Source organism: Carcharodon carcharias (genome assembly GCF_017639515.1).
Source record: "Carcharodon carcharias isolate sCarCar2 chromosome 29 unlocalized genomic scaffold, sCarCar2.pri SUPER_29_unloc_1, whole genome shotgun sequence".
Lineage (NCBI taxonomy): Eukaryota > Metazoa > Chordata > Chondrichthyes > Lamniformes > Lamnidae > Carcharodon > Carcharodon carcharias.
In genome coordinates this window covers 2174442-2197922 of record NW_024470654.1, presented here as the reverse complement: position 1 = coordinate 2197922, position 23481 = coordinate 2174442, and positions in this window count along the sequence as shown.

Genomic DNA, 23481 nt, shown 5'->3' with positions numbered 1-23481 from the left:
TAGTCTGCTCTCACTGGGAATGTCTATTCTGTCTCACTGAGAATATCTGTCTCCACTCACTGGGAATCTCAATATCCGCTCAAAGGAATATCTATTCTGTCTCACTGTGAATATCAGTCTCCTTTCACTGGGAATATCAGTTTCCTCTCACTGGGAATATCAGTCTCCTCTCACTTGGAATAGCAGTCTCCTTTCACTGGGTATATCATTCTCCTTTCACTGGGAATATTTTTTTTTTCTCACTGGGAATATCAGTCTCCTCTCATGGGAATATCAGTTTCCTCTCTCTAGGAATATCTATTCAGCCTCACTGGGAATATCAGTCTCCTCTCACTGGGAATATCAGTCTCCATTCACTGGGAATATGTATTCTATCTCACTGGAATATCAGTCTCCTTTCACTGGGAATATCAGTCCTCTGCCACTGGGAATATCTATTCTGTCTCACAGGAATTAACTATTCTGTCTCACTGGGAATATCAGTCTCCTCTCACTGGAAATATTTATTCTGCGTCACTGGGAATATCAGTCTCCTATCACTGGGAATATCTATTCTGTCTCACTGGGAATAGCAGTCTCCTCTCACTGGGAATATCAGTCTCCTCTCACTGGGAATATCAGTCTCCTCTCACTGGGAATATCTATTCTGTCTCACTTTGAATATCAGTCTCCTTTCACTGGGAATATCAGTCTCCACTCACTGGGAATATCAGTCTCCTTTCACTGGGAATATCTATTCTGTCTCATTGGGAATAACTGTCTCCTCTCACTGGGAATATCAATTCTGTCTCAGAAGGAATATCAGTCTCCTCTCACTGGGAATATCTATTCTGTCTCACTGGGAATATCTGTCTCCACTCACTTGGAATATCAGTCTCCTTTCACTGGGAATATCAGTCTCCTTACACTGGGAATATCTACTCTATCTCACTGGGAATATCAGGCTCATTTCACTGGGAATATCACTCTCCTGTACTGGTAATATCTATTCTGTCTCACTGGGAATATCTATTCTGTCTCACTGGGAATATCAGTCTCCTCTCACTGGAAATATCTATTCTGTCTCAGTGGGAATATCAGTCTCCTCTCACTGGGAATATCTATTCTGTCTCAGTGGGAATATCAGTCTCCTGTCACTTGGAATATCTATTCTGTCTCACTGGGATTATCAGTCTCCACTCACTGGGAATATCAGTCTCCTCTAACTGGGAATATCTATTCTGTCTCACTGGGATTATCAGTCTCCACTCACTGGGAATATCAGTCTCCTTTCACTGGGAATATCAGTCTCCTTTCACTGGGAATATCAGTCTCCTTACACTGGGAATATCTATTCTATCTCACTGGGAATATCAGGCTCATTTCACTGGGAATATCACTCTCCTGTACTGGTAATATCTATTCTGTCTCACTGGGAATATCTATTCTGTCTCACTGGGAATATCAGTCTCCTCTCACTGGAAATTTCTATTCTGTCTCAGTGGGAATATCAGTCTCCTCTCACTGGGAATATCTATTCTGTCTCACTGGGAATATCAGTCTCCTCTCACTGGGAATATCTATTCTGTCTCAGTGGGAATATCAGTCTCCTCTAACTGGGAATATTTATTCTGTCTCACTGGGATTATCAGTCTCCACTCACTGGGAATATCAGTCTCCTTCCACTGGGAATATCAGTCTCCTTTCACTGGGAATATCGGTCTCCTTACACTGGGAATATCTATTCTATCTCACTGGGAATATCAGTCTCCTCTCACTGGAAATATCTATTCTGCCTCAATAGGAATATCAGTCTCCTGTCACTGGGAATATCAATACTGGCTCACTGGGAATATTATTCTACTCTCACTGGGAATATCAGTCTCCTCTCACTTGGAACATCTATACTGTCTCACTGGGAATAGCAGTCTCCTCTCACTGGAAATATCGTTCTCCTTTCACTGGGAATATCAGTCTCCTTTCACTGGGAATATCTATTCTGTCTCATGGGGAATATCATTCACCTTTCACTGTGAATATCTATTCTGTCTCACTGGGAATATCAGTCTCCTCTCATTGGGAATATCTATTCTTTCTCATTGGGAATATCAGTCTACTCTCACTGGGAATATCAGTCTCTTCTCACTGGGAATATCAGTCTCCTCTCACTGGGAATATCTATTCAGTTCACTGGGAATATCAGTCTCCTCTCACTGGGAATATCAATCTCTTCTCACTGGGAATATCTATTCTGTCTCACTTTGAATAACAGTCTCCTTTCACTGGGAATATCAGTCTCCTCTCACTTTGAATATCAGTCTCCTTTCACTGGGAATATCCATTCTGTCTCATTCGGAATATCAGTCTCCTCTCACCGGGAATATCTATTCTGTCTCACTGGGAATATCAGTCTCCTCTCAGTGGAAATATCTATTCTGCCTCAATAGGAATATCAGTCTCCTGTCACTGCGAATATCAATACTGGCTGACTGGGAATATTAGTCTCCTCTCACTGGGAATATCAGTCTCCTCTCACTGGGAACATCCATACTGTCTCACTAGGAATAGCAGTCTCCTCTCATTGGGAATATCAGTCTCCTTTCACTGGGAATATCAGTCTCCTTTCACTGGGAATATCTATTCTTTCTCACTGGGAATATCAGTCTCCACTCACTGGGAATCTCAATATCCTCTCAAAGGAATATCTATTCTGTCTCACTGTGAATATCAGTCTCCTTTCACTGGGGATATCAGTTTCGTCTCACTGGGAATGTCAGTCTTCTCTCACTGGGAATAGCCGTCTCCTTTCACTGGGTATATCATTCTCCTTTCGCTGGGAATATCTTTTCTTTCTCACTGGGAATATTAGTCTCCTCTCATTGGGAATATCAGTCTCCTCTCTCTGGGAATATCTATTCTGTCTCACTGGGAATATCAGTCTCCTCTCACTGGGAATATCAGTCTACTTTCACTGGGAATATGTATTCTATCTCACTGGAATATCAGTCTCCTTTCACTGGGAATATCAGTCTTCTGCCACTGGGAATATCTATTCTGTCTCACAGGGATTATCTATTCTGTCTCACTGGGAATATCGGTCTCCTCTCACTGGAAATATCTATTCTGTCTCACTGGGAATATCAGTTACCTATCACTGGGAATATCTATTCTGTCTCACTGGGAACAGCAGTCTCCTCTCACTGGGAATATCAGTCTCCTCTCACTGGGAATATCAGTCTCCTCTCACTGGGAATATCTATTCTTTCTCACTGGGAATATCAGTCTCCTTTCACTGGATATATCTATTCTGTCTCATTGGGAATAACTGTCTCCGCTCACTGGGACTATCTATTCTGTCTCATTGGGAATAGCAGTCTCCTCTCACTGGAAATATCATTCTCCTTTCACTGGGAATATCAGTCTCCTTTCACTGGGAATATCAGTCTCCTTACACTGGGAATATCTATTCTATCTCACTGGGAATATCAGTCTCCTCTCACTGGAAATATCTTTTCTGCCTCAAAAGGAATTTCACTCTCCTGTCACTGGGAATATCAATACTGGCTCACTGGGAATATTATTCTACTCTCACTGGGAATATCAATCTCCTCTCACTTGGAACGTCTATACTGTCTCACTGGGAATAGCAGTCTCCTCTCACTGGAAATATCGTTCTCCTTTCACTGGGAATATCAGTCTCCTTTCACTGGGAATATCTATTCTGTCTCATGGGGAATATCATTCACCTTTCACTGTGAATATCTATTCTGTCTCACTGGGAATATCAGTCTGCTCTCATTGCGAATATCTATTCTTTCTCATTGGGAATATCAGTCTACTCTCACTGGGAATATCAGTCTCTTCTCACTGGGAATATCAGTCTCCTCTCACTGGGAATATCTATTCAGTTCACTGGGAATATCAGTCTCCTCTCACTGGGAATATCAATCTCTTCTCACTGGGAATATCTATTCTGTCTCACTTTGAATAACAGTCTCCTTTCACTGGGAATATCAGTCTCCTCTCACTATGAATATCAGTCTCCTTTCACTGGGAATATCTATTCTGTCTCATTCGGAATATCAGTCTCCTCTCAATGGGAATATCTATTCTGTCTCACAGGGATTATCTATTCTGTCTCACTGGGAATATCAGTCTCCTCTCACTGGGAATATCTATTCTGTCTCAGAAGGAATATCAGTCTCCTCTCACTGGGAATATCTATTCTGTCTCACTGGGTATATCTTTCTCCACTCACTGGGAATATCAATCTCCTTTCACTGGGAATATTAGTCTCCTTACACTGAGAATATCCATTCTCTCTCACTGGGAATATCAGGCTCATTTCACTGGGAATATCACTCTCCTGTACTGGTAATATCTATTCTGTCTCACTGGGAATATCTATTCTGTCTCACTGGGAATATCAGTCTCCTTTCACTGGAAATATCTATTCTGTCTCATTGGGAATATCAGTCTCCTCTCACTGGGAATATCTATTCTGTCTCACTGGGAATATCTGTCTCCACTCACTGGGAATATTAGTCTCCTTTCACTGGGAATATAAGTCTCCTTACACTGGGAATATCTATTCTATCTCACTGGGAATATCAGGCTCATTTCACTGGGAATATCACTCTCCTTTACTGGTAATATCCATTCTGTCTCACTGGGAATATCTATTCTGTCTCACTGGGAATATCAGTCTCCTCTCACTGGAAATATCTATTCTGTCTCAGTGGGAATATCAGTCTCATCTCACTGGAAATATCTATTCTGTCTCACTGGGAATATCAGTCTCCTCTCACTGGGAATATCTATTCTGTCTCACTGGGATTATCAGTCTCCACTCACTGGGAATATCAGTCTCCTTTCACTGGGAATATCAGTCTCCTTTCACTGGGAATATCAGTCTCCTTACACTGGGAATATCTATTCTATCTCACTGGGAAAATCAGTCTCCTCTCACTGGAAATATCTATTCTTTCTCAACAGGAATATCAGTCTCCTGTCACTGGGAATATCAATACTGGCTCACTGGGAATATTATTCTACTCTCACTGGGAATATCAGTCTCCTCTCACTGGGAACATCTATACTGTCTCACTGGGAATAGCAGTCTCCTCTCACTGGAAATGTCATTCTCCTTTCACTGGGAATATCAGTCTCCTTTCACTGGGAATATCAGTCTCCTTACACTGGGAATATCTATTCTATCTCACTGGGAATATCAGTCTCCTCTCACTGGAAATATCTTTTCTGCCTCAAAAGGAATATCAGTCTCCTGTCACTGGGAATATCAATACTGGCTCACTGGGAATATTATTCTACTCTCACTGGGAATATCAATCTCCTCTCACTTGGAACATCTATACTGTCTCACTGGGAATAGCAGTCTCCTCTCACTGGAAATATCGTTCTCCTTTCACTGGGAATATCAGTCTCCTTTCACTGGGAATATCTATTCTGTCTCATGGGGAATATCATTCACCTTTCACTGTGAATATCTATTCTGTCTCACTGGGAATATCAGTCTGCTCTCATTGGGAATATCTATTCTTTCTCATTGGGAATATCAGTCTACTCTCACTGGGAATATCAGTCTCTTCTCACTGGGAATATCAGTCTCCTCTCACTGCGAATATCTATTCAGTTCACTGGGAATATCAGTCTCCTCTCACTGGGAATATCAATCTCTTCTCACTGGGAATATCTATTCTTTCTCACTTTGAATAACAGTCTCCTTTCACTGGGAATATCAGTCTCCTCTCACTTTGAATATCAGTCTCCTTTCACTGGGAATATTAGTCTCCTTACACTGAGAATATCCATTCTATCTCACTGGGAATATCAGGCTCATTTCACTGGGAATATCACTCTCCTGTACTGGTAATATCTATTCTGTCTCACTGGGAATATCTATTCTGTTTCCCTGGGAATATCAGTCTCCTTTCACTGGAAATATCTATTCTGTCTCATTGGGAATATCAGTCTCCTCTCACTGGGAATATCTATTCTGTCTCACTGGGAATATCTGTCTCCACTCACTGGGAATATCAGTCTCCTTTCACTGGGAATATAAGTCTCCTTACACTGGGAATATCTATTCTATCTCACTGGGAATATCAGGCTCATTTCACTGGGAATATCACTCTCCTTTACTGGTAATATCCATTCTGTCTCACTGGGAATATCTATTCTGTCTCACTGGGAATATCAGTCTCCTCTCACTGGGAATATCTATTCTGTCTCACTGGGAATATCAGTCTCCTCTCACTGGGAATATCTATTCTGTCTCACTGGGATTATCAGTCTCCACTCACTGGGAATATCAGTCTCCTTTCACTGGGAATATCAGTCTCCTTTCACTGGGAATATCAGTCTCCTTACACTGGGAATATCTATTCTATCTCACTGGGAATATCAGTCTCCTCTCACTGGAAATATCTATTCTGCCTCAATAGGAATATCAGTCTCCTGTCACTGGGAATATCAATACTGGCTCACTGGGAATATTATTCTACTCTCACTGGGAATATCAGTCTCCTCTCACTGGGAACATCTATACTGTCTCACTGGGAATAGCAGTCTCCTCTCACTGGAAATGTCATTCTCCTTTCACTGGGAATATCAGTCTCCTTTCACTGGGAATATCAGTCTCCTTACACTGGGAATATCTATTCAATCTCACTGGGAATATCAGTCTCCTCTCACTGGAAATATCTTTTCTGCCTCAAAAGGAATATCAGTCTCCTGTCACTGGGAATATCAATACTGTCTCACTGGGAATATTATTCTACTCTCACTGGGAATATCAATCTCCTCTCACTTGGAACATCTATACAGTCTCACTGGGAATAGCAGTCTCCTCTCACTGGAAATATCGTTCTCATTTCACTGGGAATATCAGTCTCCTTTCACTGGGAATATCTATTCTGTCTCATGGGGAATATCATTCAACTTTCACTGTGAATATCTATTCTGTCTCACTGGGAATATCAGTCTGCTCTCATTGGGAATATCTATTCTTTCTCATTGGGAATATCAGTCTACTCTCACTGGGAATATCAGTCTCTTCTCACTGGGAATATCAGTCTCCTCTCACTGGGAATATCTATTCAGTTCACTGGGAATATCAGTCTCCTCTCACTGGGAATATCAATCTCTTCTCACTGGGAATATCTATTCTTTCTCACTTTGAATAACAGTCTCCTTTCACTGGGAATATCAGTCTCCTCTCACTTTGAATATCAGTCTCCTTTCACTGGGAATATCTATTCTGTCTCATTCGGAATATCAGTCTCCTCTCACTGGGAATATCTATTCTGTCTCACAGGGATTATCTATTCTGTCTCACTGGGAATATCAGTCTCCTCTCACTGGGAATATCTATTCTATCTCAGAAGGAATATCAGTCTCCTCTCACTGGGAATATCTATTCTGTCTCACTGGGTATATCTTTCTCCACTCACTGGGAATATCAGTCTCCTTTCACTGGGAATATTAGTCTCCTTACACTGAGAATATCCATTCTATCTCACTGGGAATATCAGGCTCATTTCACTGGGAATATCACTCTCCTGTACTGGTAATATCTATTCTGTCTCACTGGGAATATCTATTCTGTCTCCCTGGGAATATCAGTCTCCTTTCACTGGAAATATCTACTCTGTCTCATTGGGAATATCAGTCTCCTCTCACTGGGAATATCTATTCTGTCTCACTGGGAATATCTGTCTCCACTCACTGGGAATATCAGTCTCCTTTCACTGGGAATATAAGTCTCCTTACACTGGGAATATCTATTCTATCTCACTGGGAATATCAGGCTCATTTCACTGGGAATATCACTCTCCTTTACTGGTAATATCCATTCTGTCTCACTGGGAATATCTATTCTGTCTCACTGGGAATATCAGTCTCCTCTCACTGGAAATATCTATTCTGTCTCAGTGGGAATATCAGTCTCCTCTCACTGGGAATATCTATTCTGTCTCACTGGGAATATCAGTCTCCTCTCACTGGGAATATCTATTCTGTCTCATTGGGATTATCAGTCTCCACTCACTGGGAATATCAGTCTCCTTTCACTGGGAATATCAGTCTCCTTTCACTGGGAATATCAGTCTCCTTACACTGGGAATATCTATTCTATCTCAATGGGAAAATCAGTCTCCTCTCACTGGAAATATCTATTCTTTCTCAACAGGAATATCAGTCTCCTGTCACTGGGAATATCAATACTGGCTCACTGGGAATATTATTCTACTCTCACTGGGAATATCAGTCTCCTCTCACTGGGAACATCTGTACTGTCTCACTGGGAATAGCAGTCTCCTCTCACTGGAAATGTCATTCTCCTTTCACTGGGAATATCAGTCTCCTTTCACTGGGAATATCAGTCTCCTTACACTGGGAATATCTATTCTATCTCACTGGGAATATCAGTCTCCTCTCACTGGAAATATCTTTTCTGCCTCAAAAGGAATATCAGTCTCCTGTCACTGGGAATATCAATACTGTCTCACTGGGAATATTATTCTACTCTCACTGGGAATATCAATCTCCTCTCACTTGGAACATCTATACTGTCTCACTGGGAATAGCAGTCTCCTCTCACTGGAAATATCGTTCTCCTTTCACTGGGAATATCAGTCTCCTTTCACTGGGAATATCTATTCTGTCTCATGGGGAATATCATTCACCTTTCACTGTGAATATCTATTCTGTCTCACTGGGAATATCAGTCTGCTCTCATTGGGAATATCTATTCTTTCTCATTGGGAATATCAGTCTACTCTCACTGGGAATATCAGTCTCTTCTCACTGGGAATATCAGTCTCCTCTCACTGGGAATATCTATTCAGTTCACTGGGAATATCAGTCTCCTCTCACTGGGAATATCAATCTCTTCTCACTGGGAATATCTATTCTTTCTCACTTTGAATAACAGTCTCCTTTCACTGGGAATATCAGTCTCCTCTCACTTTGAATATCAGTCTCCTTTCACTGGGAATATCTATTCTGTCTCATTCGGAATATCAGTCTCCTCTCACTGGGAATATCTATTCTGTCTCACAGGGATTATCTATTCTGTCTCACTGGGAATATCAGTCTCCTCTCACTGGGAATATCTATTCTATCTCAGAAGGAATATCAGTCTCCTCTCACTGGGAATATCTATTCTGTCTCACTGGGTATATCTTTCTCCACTCACTGGGAATATCAGTCTCCTTTCACTGGGAATATTAGTCTCCTTACACTGAGAATATCCATTCTATCTCACTGGGAATATCAGGCTCATTTCACTGGGAATATCACTCTCCTGTACTGGTAATATCTATTCTGTCTCACTGGGAATATCTATTCTGTCTCCCTGGGAATATCAGTCTCCTTTCACTGGAAATATCTATTCTGTCTCATTGGGAATATCAGTCTCCTCTCACTGGGAATATCTATTCTGTCTCACTGGGAATATCTGTCTCCACTCACTGGGAATATCAGTCTCCTTTCACTGGGAATATAAGTCTCCTTACACTGGGAATATCTATTCTATCTCACTGGGAATATCAGGCTCATTTCACTGGGAATATCACTCTCCTTTACTGGTAATATCCATTCTGTCTCACTGGGAATATCTATTCTGTCTCACTGGGAATATCAGTCTCCTCTCACTGGAAATATCTATTCTGTCTCAGTGGGAATATCAGTCTCCTCTCACTGGGAATATCTATTCTGTCTCACTGGGAATATCAGTCTCCTCTCACTGGGAATATCTATTCTGTCTCATTGGGATTATCAGTCTCCACTCACTGGGAATATCAGTCTCCTTTCACTGGGAATATCAGTCTCCTTTCACTGGGAATATCAGTCTCCTTACACTGGGAATATCTATTCTATCTCAATGGGAAAATCAGTCTCCTCTCACTGGAAATATCTATTCTTTCTCAACAGGAATATCAGTCTCCTGTCACTGGGAATATCAATACTGGCTCACTGGGAATATTATTCTACTCTCACTGGGAATATCAGTCTCCTCTCACTGGGAACATCTGTACTGTCTCACTGGGAATAGCAGTCTCCTCTCACTGGAAATGTCATTCTCCTTTCACTGGGAATATCAGTCTCCTTTCACTGGGAATATCAGTCTCCTTACACTGGGAATATCTATTCTATCTCACTGGGAATATCAGTCTCCTCTCACTGGAAATATCTTTTCTGCCTCAAAAGGAATATCAGTCTCCTGTCACTGGGAATATCAATACTGTCTCACTGGGAATATTATTCTACTCTCACTGGGAATATCAATCTCCTCTCACTTGGAACATCTATACTGTCTCACTGGGAATAGCAGTCTCCTCTCACTGGAAATATCGTTCTCCTTTCACTGGGAATATCAGTCTCCTTTCACTGGGAATATCTATTCTGTCTCATGGGGAATATCATTCACTTTTCACTGTGAATATCTATTCTGTCTCACTGGGAATATCAGTCTGCTCTCATTGGGAATATCTATTCTTTCTCATTGGGAATATCAGTCTACTCTCACTGGGAATATCAGTCTCTTCTCACTGGGAATATCAGTCTCCTCTCACTGGGAATATCTATTCAGTTCACTGGGAATATCAGTCTCCTCTCACTGGGAATATCAATCTCTTCTCACTGGGAATATCTATTCTTTCTCACTTTGAATAACAGTCTCCTTTCACTGGGAATATCAGTCTCCTCTCACTTTGAATATCAGTCTCCTTTCACTGGGAATATCTATTCTGTCTCATTCGGAATATCAGTCTCCTCTCACTGGGAATATCTATTCTGTCTCACAGGGATTATCTATTCTGTCTCACTGGGAATATCAGTCTCCTCTCACTGGGAATATCTATTCTATCTCAGAAGGAATATCAGTCTCCTCTCACTGGGAATATCTATTCTGTCTCACTGGGTATATCTTTCTCCACTCACTGGGAATATCAGTCTCCTTTCACTGGGAATATTAGTCTCCTTACACTGAGAATATCCATTCTATCTCACTGGGAATATCAGGCTCATTTCACTGGGAATATCACTCTCCTGTACTGGTAATATCTATTCTGTCTCACTGGGAATATCTATTCTGTCTCCCTGGGAATATCAGTCTCCTTTCACTGGAAATATCTATTCTGTCTCATTGGGAATATCAGTCTCCTCTCACTGGGAATATCTATTCTGTCTCACTGGGAATATCTGTCTCCACTCACTGGGAATATCAGTCTCCTTTCACTGGGAATATAAGTCTCCTTACACTGGGAATATCTATTCTATCTCACTGGGAATATCAGGCTCATTTCACTGGGAATATCACTCTCCTTTACTGGTAATATCCATTCTGTCTCACTGGGAATATCTATTCTGTCTCACTGGGAATATCAGTCTCCTCTCACTGGAAATATCTATTCTGTCTCAGTGGGAATATCAGTCTCCTCTCACTGGGAATATCTATTCTGTCTCACTGGGAATATCAGTCTCCTCTCACTGGGAGTATCTATTCTGTCTCATTGGGATTATCAGTCTCCACTCACTGGGAATATCAGTCTCCTTTCACTGGGAATATCAGTCTCCTTTCACTGGGAATATCAGTCTCCTTACACTGGGAATATCTATTCTATCTCAATGGGAAAATCAGTCTCCTCTCACTGGAAATATCTATTCTTTCTCAACAGGAATATCAGTCTCCTGTCACTGGAAATATCAATACTGGCTCACTGGGAATATTATTCTACTCTCACTGGGAATATCAGTCTCCTCTCACTTGGAACATCTATACTGTCTCACTGGGAATAGCAGTCTCCTCTCACTGGAAATGTCATTCTCCTTTCACTGGGAATATCAGTCTCCTTTCACTGGGAATATCAGTCTCCTTACACTGGGAATATCTATTCTATCTCACTGGGAATATCAGTCTCCTCTCACTGGAAATATCTTTTCTGCCTCAAAAGGAATATCAGTCTCCTGTCACTGGGAATATCAATACTGGCTCACTGGGAATATTATTCTACTCTCACTGGGAATATCAATCTCCTCTCACTTGGAACATCTATTCTGTCTCACTGGGAATAGCAGTCTCCTCTCACTGGAAATATCGTTCTCCTTTCACTGGGAATATCAGTCTCCTTTCACTGGGAATATCTATTCTGTCTCATGGGGAATATCATTCACCTTTCACTGTGAATATCTATTCTGTCTCACTGGGAATATCAGTCTGCTCTCATTGGGAATATCTATTCTTTCTCATTGGGAATATCAGTCTACTCTCACTGGGAATATCAGTCTCTTCTCACTGGGAATATCAGTCTCCTCTCACTGGGAATATCTATTCAGTTCACTGGGAATATCAGTCTCCTCTCACTGGGAATATCAATCTCTTCTCACTGGGAATATCTATTCTTTCTCACTTTGAATAACAGTCTCCTTTCACTGGGAATATCAGTCTCCTCTCACTTTGAATATCAGTCTCCTTTCACTGGGAATATCTATTCTGTCTCATTCGGAATATCAGTCTCCTCTCACTGGGAATATCTATTCTGTCTCACAGGGATTATCTATTCTGTCTCACTGGGAATATCAGTCTCCTCTCACTGGGAATATCTATTCTATCTCAGAAGGAATATCAGTCTTCTCTCACTGGGAATATCTATTCTGTCTCACTGGGTATATCTTTCTCCATTCACTGGGAATATCAGTCTCCTTTCACTGGGAATATTAGTCTCCTTACACTGAGAATATCCATTCTATCTCACTGGGAATATCAGGCTCATTTCACTGGGAATATCACTCTCCTGTACTGGTAATATCTATTCTGTCTCACTGGGAATATCTATTCTGTCTCCCTGGGAATATCAGTCTCCTTTCACTGGAAATATCTATTCTGTCTCATTGGGAATATCAGTCTCCTCTCACTGGGAATATCTATTCTGTCTCACTGGGAATATCTGTCTCCACTCACTGGGAATATCAGTCTCCTTTCACTGGGAATATAAGTCTCCTTACACTGGGAATATCTATTCTATCTCACTGGGAATATCAGGCTCATTTCACTGGGAATATCACTCTCCTTTACTGGTAATATCCATTCTGTCTCACTGGGAATATCTATTCTGTCTCACTGGGAATATCAGTCTCCTCTCACTGGAAATATCTATTCTGTCTCAGTGGGAATATCAGTCTCCTCTCACTGGGAATATCTATTCTGTCTCACTGGGAATATCAGTCTCCTCTCACTGGGAATATCTATTCTGTCTCATTGGGATTATCAATCTCCACTCACTGGGAATATCAGTCTCCTTTCACTGGGAATATCAGTCTCCTTTCACTGGGAATATCAGTCTCCTTACACTGGGAATATCTATTCTATCTCAATGGGAAAATCAGTCTCCTCTCACTGGAAATATCTATTCTTTCTCAACAGGAATATCAGTCTCCTGTCACTGGGAATATCAATACTGGCTCACTGGGAATATTATTCTACTCTCACTGGGAATATCAGTCTCCTCTCACTGGGAACATCTATACTGTCTCACTGGGAATAGCAGTCTCCTCTCACTGGAAATATCATTCTCCTTTCACTGGGAATATCAGTCTCCTTTCACTGGGAAGATCAGTCTCCTTACACTGGGAATATCTATTCTATCTCACTGGGAATATCAGTCTCCTCTCACTGGAAATATCTTTTCTGCCTCAAAAGGAATATCAGTCTCCTGTCACTGGGAATATCAATACTGGCTCACTGGGAATATTATTCTACTCTCACTGGGAATATCAATCTCCTCTCACTTGGAACATCTATACTGTCTCACTGGGAATAGCAGTCTCCTCTCACTGGAAATATCGTTCTCCTTTCACTGGGAATATCAGTCTCCTTTCACTGGGAATATCTATTCTGTCTCATGGGGAATATCATTCACCTTTCACTGTGAATATCTATTCTGTCTCACTGGGAATATCAGTCTCCTCTCATTGGGAATATCTATTCTTTCTCATTGGGAATATCAGTCTACTCTCACTGGGAATATCAGTCTCTTCTCACTGGGAATATCAGTCTCCTCTCACTGGGAATATCTATTCAGTTCACTGGGAATATCAGTCTCCTCTCACTGGGAATATGAATCTCTTCTCACTTGGAATATCTATTCTGTCTCACTTTGAATAACAGTCTCCTTTCACTGGGAATATCAGTCTCCTCTCACTTTGAATATCAGTCTCCTTTCACTGGGAATATCTATTCTGTCTCATTCGGAATATCAGTCTCCTCTCACTGGGAATATCTATTCTGTCTCACAGGGATTATCTATTCTGTCTCACTGGGAATATCAGTCTCCTCTCACTGGGAATATCTATTCTGTCTCAGAAGGAATATCAGTCTCCTCTCACTGGGAATATCTATTCTGTCTCACTGGGTATATCTTTCTCCACTCACTGGGAATATCAGTCTCCTTTCACTGGGAATATTAGTCTCCTTACACTGAGAATATCCATTCTATCTCACTGGGAATATCAGGCTCATTTCACTGGGAATATCACTCTCCTGTACTGGTAATATCTATTCTGTCTCACTGGGAATATCTATTCTGTCTCATTGGGAATATCAGTCTCCTTTCACTGGAAATATCTATTTTGTCTCATTGGGAATATCAGTCTCCTCTCACTGGGAATATCTATTCTGTCTCACTGGGAATATCTGTCTCCACTCACTGGGAATATCAGTCTCCTTTCACTGGGAATATAAGTCTCCTTACACTGGGAATATCTATTCTATCTCACTGGGACTATCAGGCTCATTTCACTGGGAATATCACTCTCCTTTACTGGTAATATCCATTCTGTCTCACTGGGAATATCTATTCTGTCTCACTGGGAATATCAGTCTCCTCTCACTGGAAATATATATTCTGTCTCAGTGGGAATATCAGTCTCCTCTCACTGGGAATATCTATTCTGTCTCACTGGGAATATCAGTCTCCTCTCACTGGGAATATCTATTCTGTCTCACTGGGATTATCAGTCTCCACTCACTGGGAATATCAGTCTCCTTTCACTGGGAATATCAGTCTCCTTTCACTGGGAATATCAGTCTCCTTACACTGGGAATATCTATTCTATCTCACTGGGAAAATCAGTCTCCTCTCACTGGAAATATCTTTTCTGCCTCAAAAGGAATATCAGTCTCCTGTCACTGGGAATATCAATACTGGCTCACTGGGAATATTATTCTACTCTCACTGGGAATATCAATCTCCTCTCACTTGGAACATCTATACTGTCTCACTGGGAATAGCAGTCTCCTCTCACTGGAAATATCGTTCTCCTTTCACTGGGAATATCAGTCTCCTTTCACTGGGAATATCTATTCTGTCTCATGGGGAATATCATTCACCTTTCACTGTGAATATCTATCTGTCTCACTGGGAATATCAGTCTGCTCTCATTGGGAATATCTATTCTTTCTCATTGGGAATATCACTCTACTCTCACTGGGAATATCAGTCTCTTCTCACTGGGAATATCAGTCTCCTCTCACTGGGAATATCTATTCAGTTCACTGGGAATATCAGTCTCCTCTCACTGGGAATATGAATCTCTTCTCACTTGGAATATCTATTCTGTCTCACTTTGAATAACAGTCTCCTTTCACTGGGAATATCAGTCTCCTCTCACTTTGAATATCAGTCTCCTTTCACTGGGAATATCTATTCTGTCTCATTCGGAATATCAGTCTCCTCTCACTGGGAATATCTATTCTGTCTCACAGGGATTATCTATTCTGTCTCACTGGGAATATCAGTCTCCTCTCACTGGGAATATCTATTCTGTCTCAGAAGGAATATCAGTCTCCTCTCACTGGGAATATCTATTCTGTCTCACTGGGTATATCTTTCTCCACTCACTGGGAATATCAGTCTCCTTTCACTGGGAATATTAGTCTCCTTACACTGAGAATATCCATTCTATCTCACTGGGAATATCAGGCTCATTTCACTGGGAATATCACTCTCCTGTACTGGTAATATCTATTCTGTCTCACTGGGAATATCTATTCTGTCTCATTGGGAATATCAGTCTCCTTTCACTGGAAATATCTATTTTGTCTCATTGGGAATATCAGTCTCCTCTCACTGGGAATATCTATTCTGTCTCACTGGGAATATCTGTCTCCACTCACTGGGAATATCAGTCTCCTTTCACTGGGAATATAAGTCTCCTTACACTGGGAATATCTATTCTATCTCACTGGGACTATCAGGCTCATTTCACTGGGAATATCACTCTCCTTTACTGGTAATATCCATTCTGTCTCACTGGGAATATCTATTCTGTCTCACTGGGAATATCAGTCTCCTCTCACTGGAAATATATATTCTGTCTCAGTGGGAATATCAGTCTCCTCTCACTGGGAATATCTATTCTGTCTCACTGGGAATATCAGTCTCCTCTCACTGGGAATATCTATTCTGTCTCACTGGGATTATCAGTCTCCACTCACTGGGAATATCAGTCTCCTTTCACTGGGAATATCAGTCTCCTTTCACTGGGAATATCAGTCTCCTTACACTGGGAATATCTATTCTATCTCACTGGGAAAATCAGTCTCCTCTCACTGGAAATATCTTTTCTGCCTCAAAAGGAATATCAGTCTCCTGTCACTGGGAATATCAATACTGGCTCACTGGGAATATTATTCTACTCTCACTGGGAATATCAATCTCCTCTCACTTGGAACATCTATACTGTCTCACTGGGAATAGCAGTCTCCTCTCACTGGAAATATCGTTCTCCTTTCACTGGGAATATCAGTCTCCTTTCACTGGGAATATCTATTCTGTCTCATGGGGAATATCATTCACCTTTCACTGTGAATATCTATCTGTCTCACTGGGAATATCAGTCTGCTCTCATTGGGAATATCTATTCTTTCTCATTGGGAATATCACTCTACTCTCACTGGGAATATCAGTCTCTTCTCACTGGGAATATCAGTCTCCTCTCACTGGGAATATCTATTCAGTTCACTGGGAATATCAGTCTCCTCTCACTGGGAATATCAATCTCTTCTCACTGGGAATATCTATTCTGTCTCACTTTGAATAACAGTCTCCTTTCACTGGGAATATCAGTCTCCTCTCACTTTGAATATCAGTCTCCTTTCACTGGGAATATCTATTCTGTCTCATTCGGAATATCAGTCTCCTCTCACTGGGAATATCTATTCTGTCTCACAGGGATTATCTATTCTGTCTCACTGGGAATATTAGTCTCCTCTCACTGGGAATATCTATTCTATCTCAGAAGGAATATCAGTCTCCTCTCACTGGGAATATCTATTCTGTCTCACTGGGTATATCTTTCTCCACTCACTGGGAATATCAGTCTCCTTTCACTGGGAATATTAGTCTCCTTACACTGAGAATATCCATTCTATCTCACTGGGAATATCAGGCTCATTTCACTGGGAATATCACTCTCCTGTACTGGTAATATCTATTCTGTCTCACTGGGAATATCTATTCTGTCTCACTGGGAATATCAGTCTCCTTTCACTGGAAATATCTATTCTGTCTCATTGGGAATATCAGTCTCCTCTCACTGGGAATATCTATTCTGTCTCACTGGGAATATCTGTCTCCACTCACTGGGAATATCAGTCTCCTTTCACTGGGAATATAAGTCTCCTTACACTGGGAATATCTATTCTATCTCACTGGGAATATCAGGCTCATTTCACTGGGAATATCACTCTCCTTTACTGGTAATATCCATTCTGTCTCACTGGGAATATCTATTCTGTCTCACTGGGAATATCAGTCTCCTCTCACTGGTAATATCTATTCTGTCTCAGTGGGAATATCAGTCTCCTCTCACTGGGAATATCTATTCTGTCTCACTGGGAATATCAGTCTCCTCTCACTGGGAATATCTATTCTGTCTCACTGGGATTATCAGTCTCCACTCACTTGGAATATCAGTCTCCTTTCACTGGGAATATCAGTCTCCTTTCACTGGGAATATCAGTCTCCTTACACTGGGAATATCTATTCTATCTCACTGAGAAAATCAGTCTCCTCTCACTGGAAATATCTATTCTTTCTCAACAGGAATATCAGTCTCCTGTCACTGGGAATATCAATACTGGCTCACTGGGAATATTATTCTACTCTCACTGGGAATATCAGTCTCCTCTCACTGGGAACATCTATACTGTCTCAGTGGGAATAGCAGTCTCCTCTCACTGGAAATATCATTCTCCTTTCACTGGGAATATCAGTCTCCTTTCACTGGGAATATCAGTCTCCTTACACTGGGAATATCTATTCTATCTCACTGGGAATATCAGTCTCCTCTCACTGGAAATATCTTTTCTGCCTCAAAAGGAATATCAGTCTCCTGTCACTGGGAATATCAATACTGGCTCACTGGGAATATTATTCTACTCTCACTGGGAATATCAATCTCCTCTCACTTGGAACATCTATACTGTCTCACTGGGAATAGCAGTCTCCTCTCACTGGAAATATCGTTCTCCTTTCACTGGGAATATCAGTCTCCTTTCACTGGGAATATCTATTCTGTCTCATGGGGAATATCATTCACCTTTCACTGTGAATATCTATTCTGTCTCACTGGGAATATCAGTCTCCTCTCATTGGGAATATCTATTCTTTCTCATTGGGAATATCAGTCTACTCTCACTGGGAATATCAGTCTCTTCTCACTGGGAATATCAGTCTCCTCTCACTGGGAATATCTATTCAGTTCACTGGGAATATCAGTCTCCTCTCACTGGGAATATCAATCTCTTCTCACTGGGAATATCTATTCTGTCTCACTTTGAATAACAGTCTCCTTTCACTGGGAATATCAGTCTCCTCTCACTTTGAATATCAGTCTCCTTTCACTGGGAATATCTATTCTGTCTCATTCGGAATATCAGTCTCCTCTCACTGGGAATATCTATTCTGTCTCACTGGGAATATCAGTCTCCTCTCAGTGGAAAATTTTTATTCTGCCTCAATAGGAATATCAGTCTCCTGTCACTGGGAATATCAATACTGGCTCACTGGGAATATTATTCTACTCTCACTGGGAATATCAATCTCCTCTCACTTGGAACATCTATACTGTCTCACTGGGAATAGCAGTCTCCTCTCACTGGAAATATCGTTCTCCTTTCACTGGGAATATCAGTCTCCTTTCACTGGGAATATCTATTCTGTCTCATGGGGAATATCATTCACCTTTCACTGTGAATATCTATTCTGTCTCACTGGGAATATCAGTCTCCTCTCATTGGGAATATCTATTCTTTCTCATTGGGAATATCAGTCTACTCTCACTGGGAATATCAGTCTCTTCTCACTGGGAATATCAGTCTCCTCTCACTGGGAATATCTATTCAGTTCACTGGGAATATCAGTCTCCTCTCACTGGGAATATCAATCTCTTCTCACTGGGAATATCTATTCTGTCTCACTTTGAATAACAGTCTCCTTTCACTGGGAATATCAGTCTCCTCTCACTTTGAATATCAGTCTCCTTTCACTGGGAATATCTATTCTGTCTCATTCGGAATATCAGTCTCCTCTCACTGGGAATATCTATTCTGTCTCACTGGGAATATCAGTCTCCTCTCAGTGGAAAATTTTTATTCTGCCTCAATAGGAATATCAGTCTCCTGTCACTGGGAATATCAATACTGGCTGACTGGGAATATTAGTCTCCTCTCACAGGGAATATCAGTCTCCTCTCCTTGGGAACATCTATACTTTCTCACTAGGAATAGCAGTCTCCTCTCATTGGGAATATCAGTCTCCTTTCCTTGGGAATATCAGTCTCTTTTCACTGGGAATATCTATTCTTTCTCACTGGGAATATCAGTCTCCAAACACTGGGAATCTCAATATCCTCTCAAAGGAATATCTATTCTGTCTCACTGTGAATATCAGTCTCCTTTCACTGGGGATATCAGTTTCGTCTCACTGGGAATGTCAGTCTTCTCTCACTGGGAATAGCAGTCTCCTTTCACTGGGTATATCATTCTCCTTTCACTGGGAATATCTTTTCTTTCTCACTGGGAATATTAGTCTCCTCTCATTGGGAATATCAGTCTCCTCTCTCTGGGAATATCTATTCAGTCTCACTGGGAATATCAGTCTCCTCTCACTGGGAATATCAGTCTCCTTTCACTGGGAATATGTATTCTATCTCACAGAAATATCAGTCTCCTTTCACTGGGAATATCAGTCTTCTGCCACTGGGAATATCTATTCTGTCTCACAGGGATTATCTATTCTGTCTCACTGGGAATATCAGTCTCCTCTCACTGGGAATATCTATTCTGTCTCAGTGGGAATATCAGTCTCCTCTCACTGGGAATATCTATTCTGTCTCACTGGGAATATCTTTCTCCACTCACTGGGAATATCAGTCTCCTTTCAATGGGAATATCAGTCTCCTTACACTGGGAATATCCATTCTATCTCACTGGGAATATCAGGCTCATTTCACTGGGAATATCACTGTCCTGTACTGGTAATATCTATTCTGTCTCACTGGGAATATCTATTCTGTCTCACTGGGAATATCAGTCTCCTTTCACTGGAAATATCTATTCTGTCTCAGTGGGAATATCAGTCTCCTCTCACTGGGAATATCTATTCTGTCTCACTGGGAATATCAGTCTCCTCCCACTGGGAATATCTATTCTGTAAAACTGGGAATATCAGTCTACTCTCACTGGGAATATCAGTCTCCTTACACTGGGAATATCTATTCTATCTCCCTGGGAATATCAGTCTCCTTTCACTGGGAATATCAGACTCCTGTCACTAGGAATATCTATTCTGTCTCACTGGGAATATCAGCCTCCTCTCACTGGAAATATCTATTCTGCCTCAACAGGAATATCAGTCTCCTGTCACTGGGAATATCAATACTGGCTCACTGGGAATATTATTCTCCTCTCTCTGGGAATATCAGTCTCCTATCACTGGGAACATCTATACTGTCTCACTGGGAATAGCAGTCTCCTCTCACTGGGAATATCAGTCTCCTTTCACTGGGAATATCAGTCTCCTTTCACTGGGAATATCTATTCTGTCTCATGGGGAATATCAGTCGCCTTTCACTGGGAATATCTATTCTGTCTCACTGGGAATATCAGTCTCCTCTCATTGGGAATATCTATTCTTTCTCATTGGGAATATCAGTCTACTCTCACTGGGAATATCAGTCTCTTCTCACTGGGAATATCAGTCTCCTCTCACTGGGAATATCTATTCTGTTCACTGGGAATATCAGTCTCCTCTCACTGGTAATATGAATCTCCTCTCAATGGGAATATGTATTCTGACTCTCTTTGAATAACAGTCTCCTTTCCATGGGAATATCAGTCTCCTCTCACTGGGAATATCAGTCTCCTTTCACTGGGAATAACTAATCTGTCTCATTCGGAATATCAGTCTCCTCTCACTGGGAATATCTATTCTGTCTCACTGGGAATATCAGTCTCCTCTCAGTGGAAATATCTATTCTGCCTCAATAGGAATATCAGTCTCCTGTCACTGGGAATATCTATTTTGGCTCACTGGGATTAACTATTCTGTCTCACTTGGAAAATCAGTCTCCTCTCACTGGAAATATCTATTCTTTCTCAACAGGAATATCAGTCTCCTGTCACTGGGAATATCAATACTGGCTCACTGGGAATATTATTCTACTCTCACTGGGAATATCAGTCTCCTCTCACTGGGAACATCTATACTGTCTCATTGGGAATAGCAGTCTCCTCTCACTGGAAATATCATTCTCCTTTCACTGGGAATATCAGTCTCCTTTCACTGGGAATATCAGTCTCCTTACACTGGGAATATCTATTCTATCTCACTGGGAATATCAGTCTCCTCTCACTGGAAATATCTTTTCTGCCTCAAAAGGAATATCAGTCTCCTTTCACTGGGAATATCTATTCTGTCTCATGGGGAATATCATTCACCTTTCACTGTGAATATCTATTCTGTCTCACTGGGAATATCAGTCTCCTCTCATTGGGAATATCTATTCTTTCTCATTGGGAATATCAGTCTACTCTCACTGGGAATATCAGTCTCTTCTCACTGGGAATATCAGTCTCCTCTCACTGGGAATATCTATTCAGTTCACTGGGAATATCAGTCTCCTCTCACTGGGAATATCAATCTCTTCTCACTGGGAATATCTATTCTGTCTCACTTTGAATAACAGTCTCCTTTCACTGGGAATATCAGTCTCCTCTCACTTTGAATATCAGTCTCCTTTCACTGGGAATATCTATTCTGTCTCATTCGGAATATCAGTCTCCTCTCACTGGGAATATCTATTCTGTCTCACTGGGAATATCAGTCTCCTCTCAGTGGAAATATTTATTCTGCCTCAATAGGAATATCAGTCTCCTGTCAATGGGAATATCAATACTGGCTGACTGGGAATATTAGTCTCCTCTCACTGGGAATATCAGTCTCCTCTCCTTGGGAACATCTATACTTTCTCACTACGAATAGCTGTCTCCTCTCATTGGGAATATCAGTCTCCTTTCACTGGGAATATCAGTCTCTTTTCACTGGGAATATCTATTCTTTCTCACTGGGAATATCAGTCTCCACTCACTGGGAATCTCAATATCCTCTCAAAGGAATATCTATTCTGTCTCACTGTGAATATCAGTCTCCTTTCACTGGGGATATCAGTTTCGTCTCACTGGGAATGTCAGTCTTCTCTCACTGGGAATAGCAGTCTCCTTTCACTGGGTATATCATTCCCCTTTCACTGGGAATATCTTTTCTTTCTCACTGGGAATATTAGTCTCCTCTCATTGGGAATATCAGTCTCCTCTCTCTGGGAATATCTGTTCAGTCTCACTGGGAATATCAGTCTCCTCTCACTGGGAATATCAGTCTCCTTTCACTGGGAATATGTATTCTATCTCACTGGAATATCAGTCTTCTTTCACTGGGAATATCAGTCTTCTGCCACTGGGAATATCTATTCTGTCTCACAGGGATTATCTATTCTGTCTCACTGGGAATATCAGTCTCCTCTCACTGGAAATATCTATTCTGTCTCACTGGGAATATCAGTCTCCTATCACTGGGAATATCTATTCTGTCTCACTGGGAATAGCAGTCTCCTCTCACTGGTAATATCAGTCTCCTCTCACTGGGAATATCAGTCTCCTCTCACTGGGAATATCTATTCAGTCTCACTGGGAATATCAGTCTCCTTTCACTGGATATAAATATTCTGTCTCATTGGGAATAACTGTCTCCGCTCACTGGGACTATCTATTCTGTCTCATTGGGAATATCAGTCTCCTCTCACTAGGAATATCTATTCTGTCTCAGAAGGAATATCAGTCTCCTCTCACTGGGAATATCTATTCTGTCTCACTGGGAATATCTTTCTCCACTCACTGGGAATATCAGTCTCCTTTCACTGGGA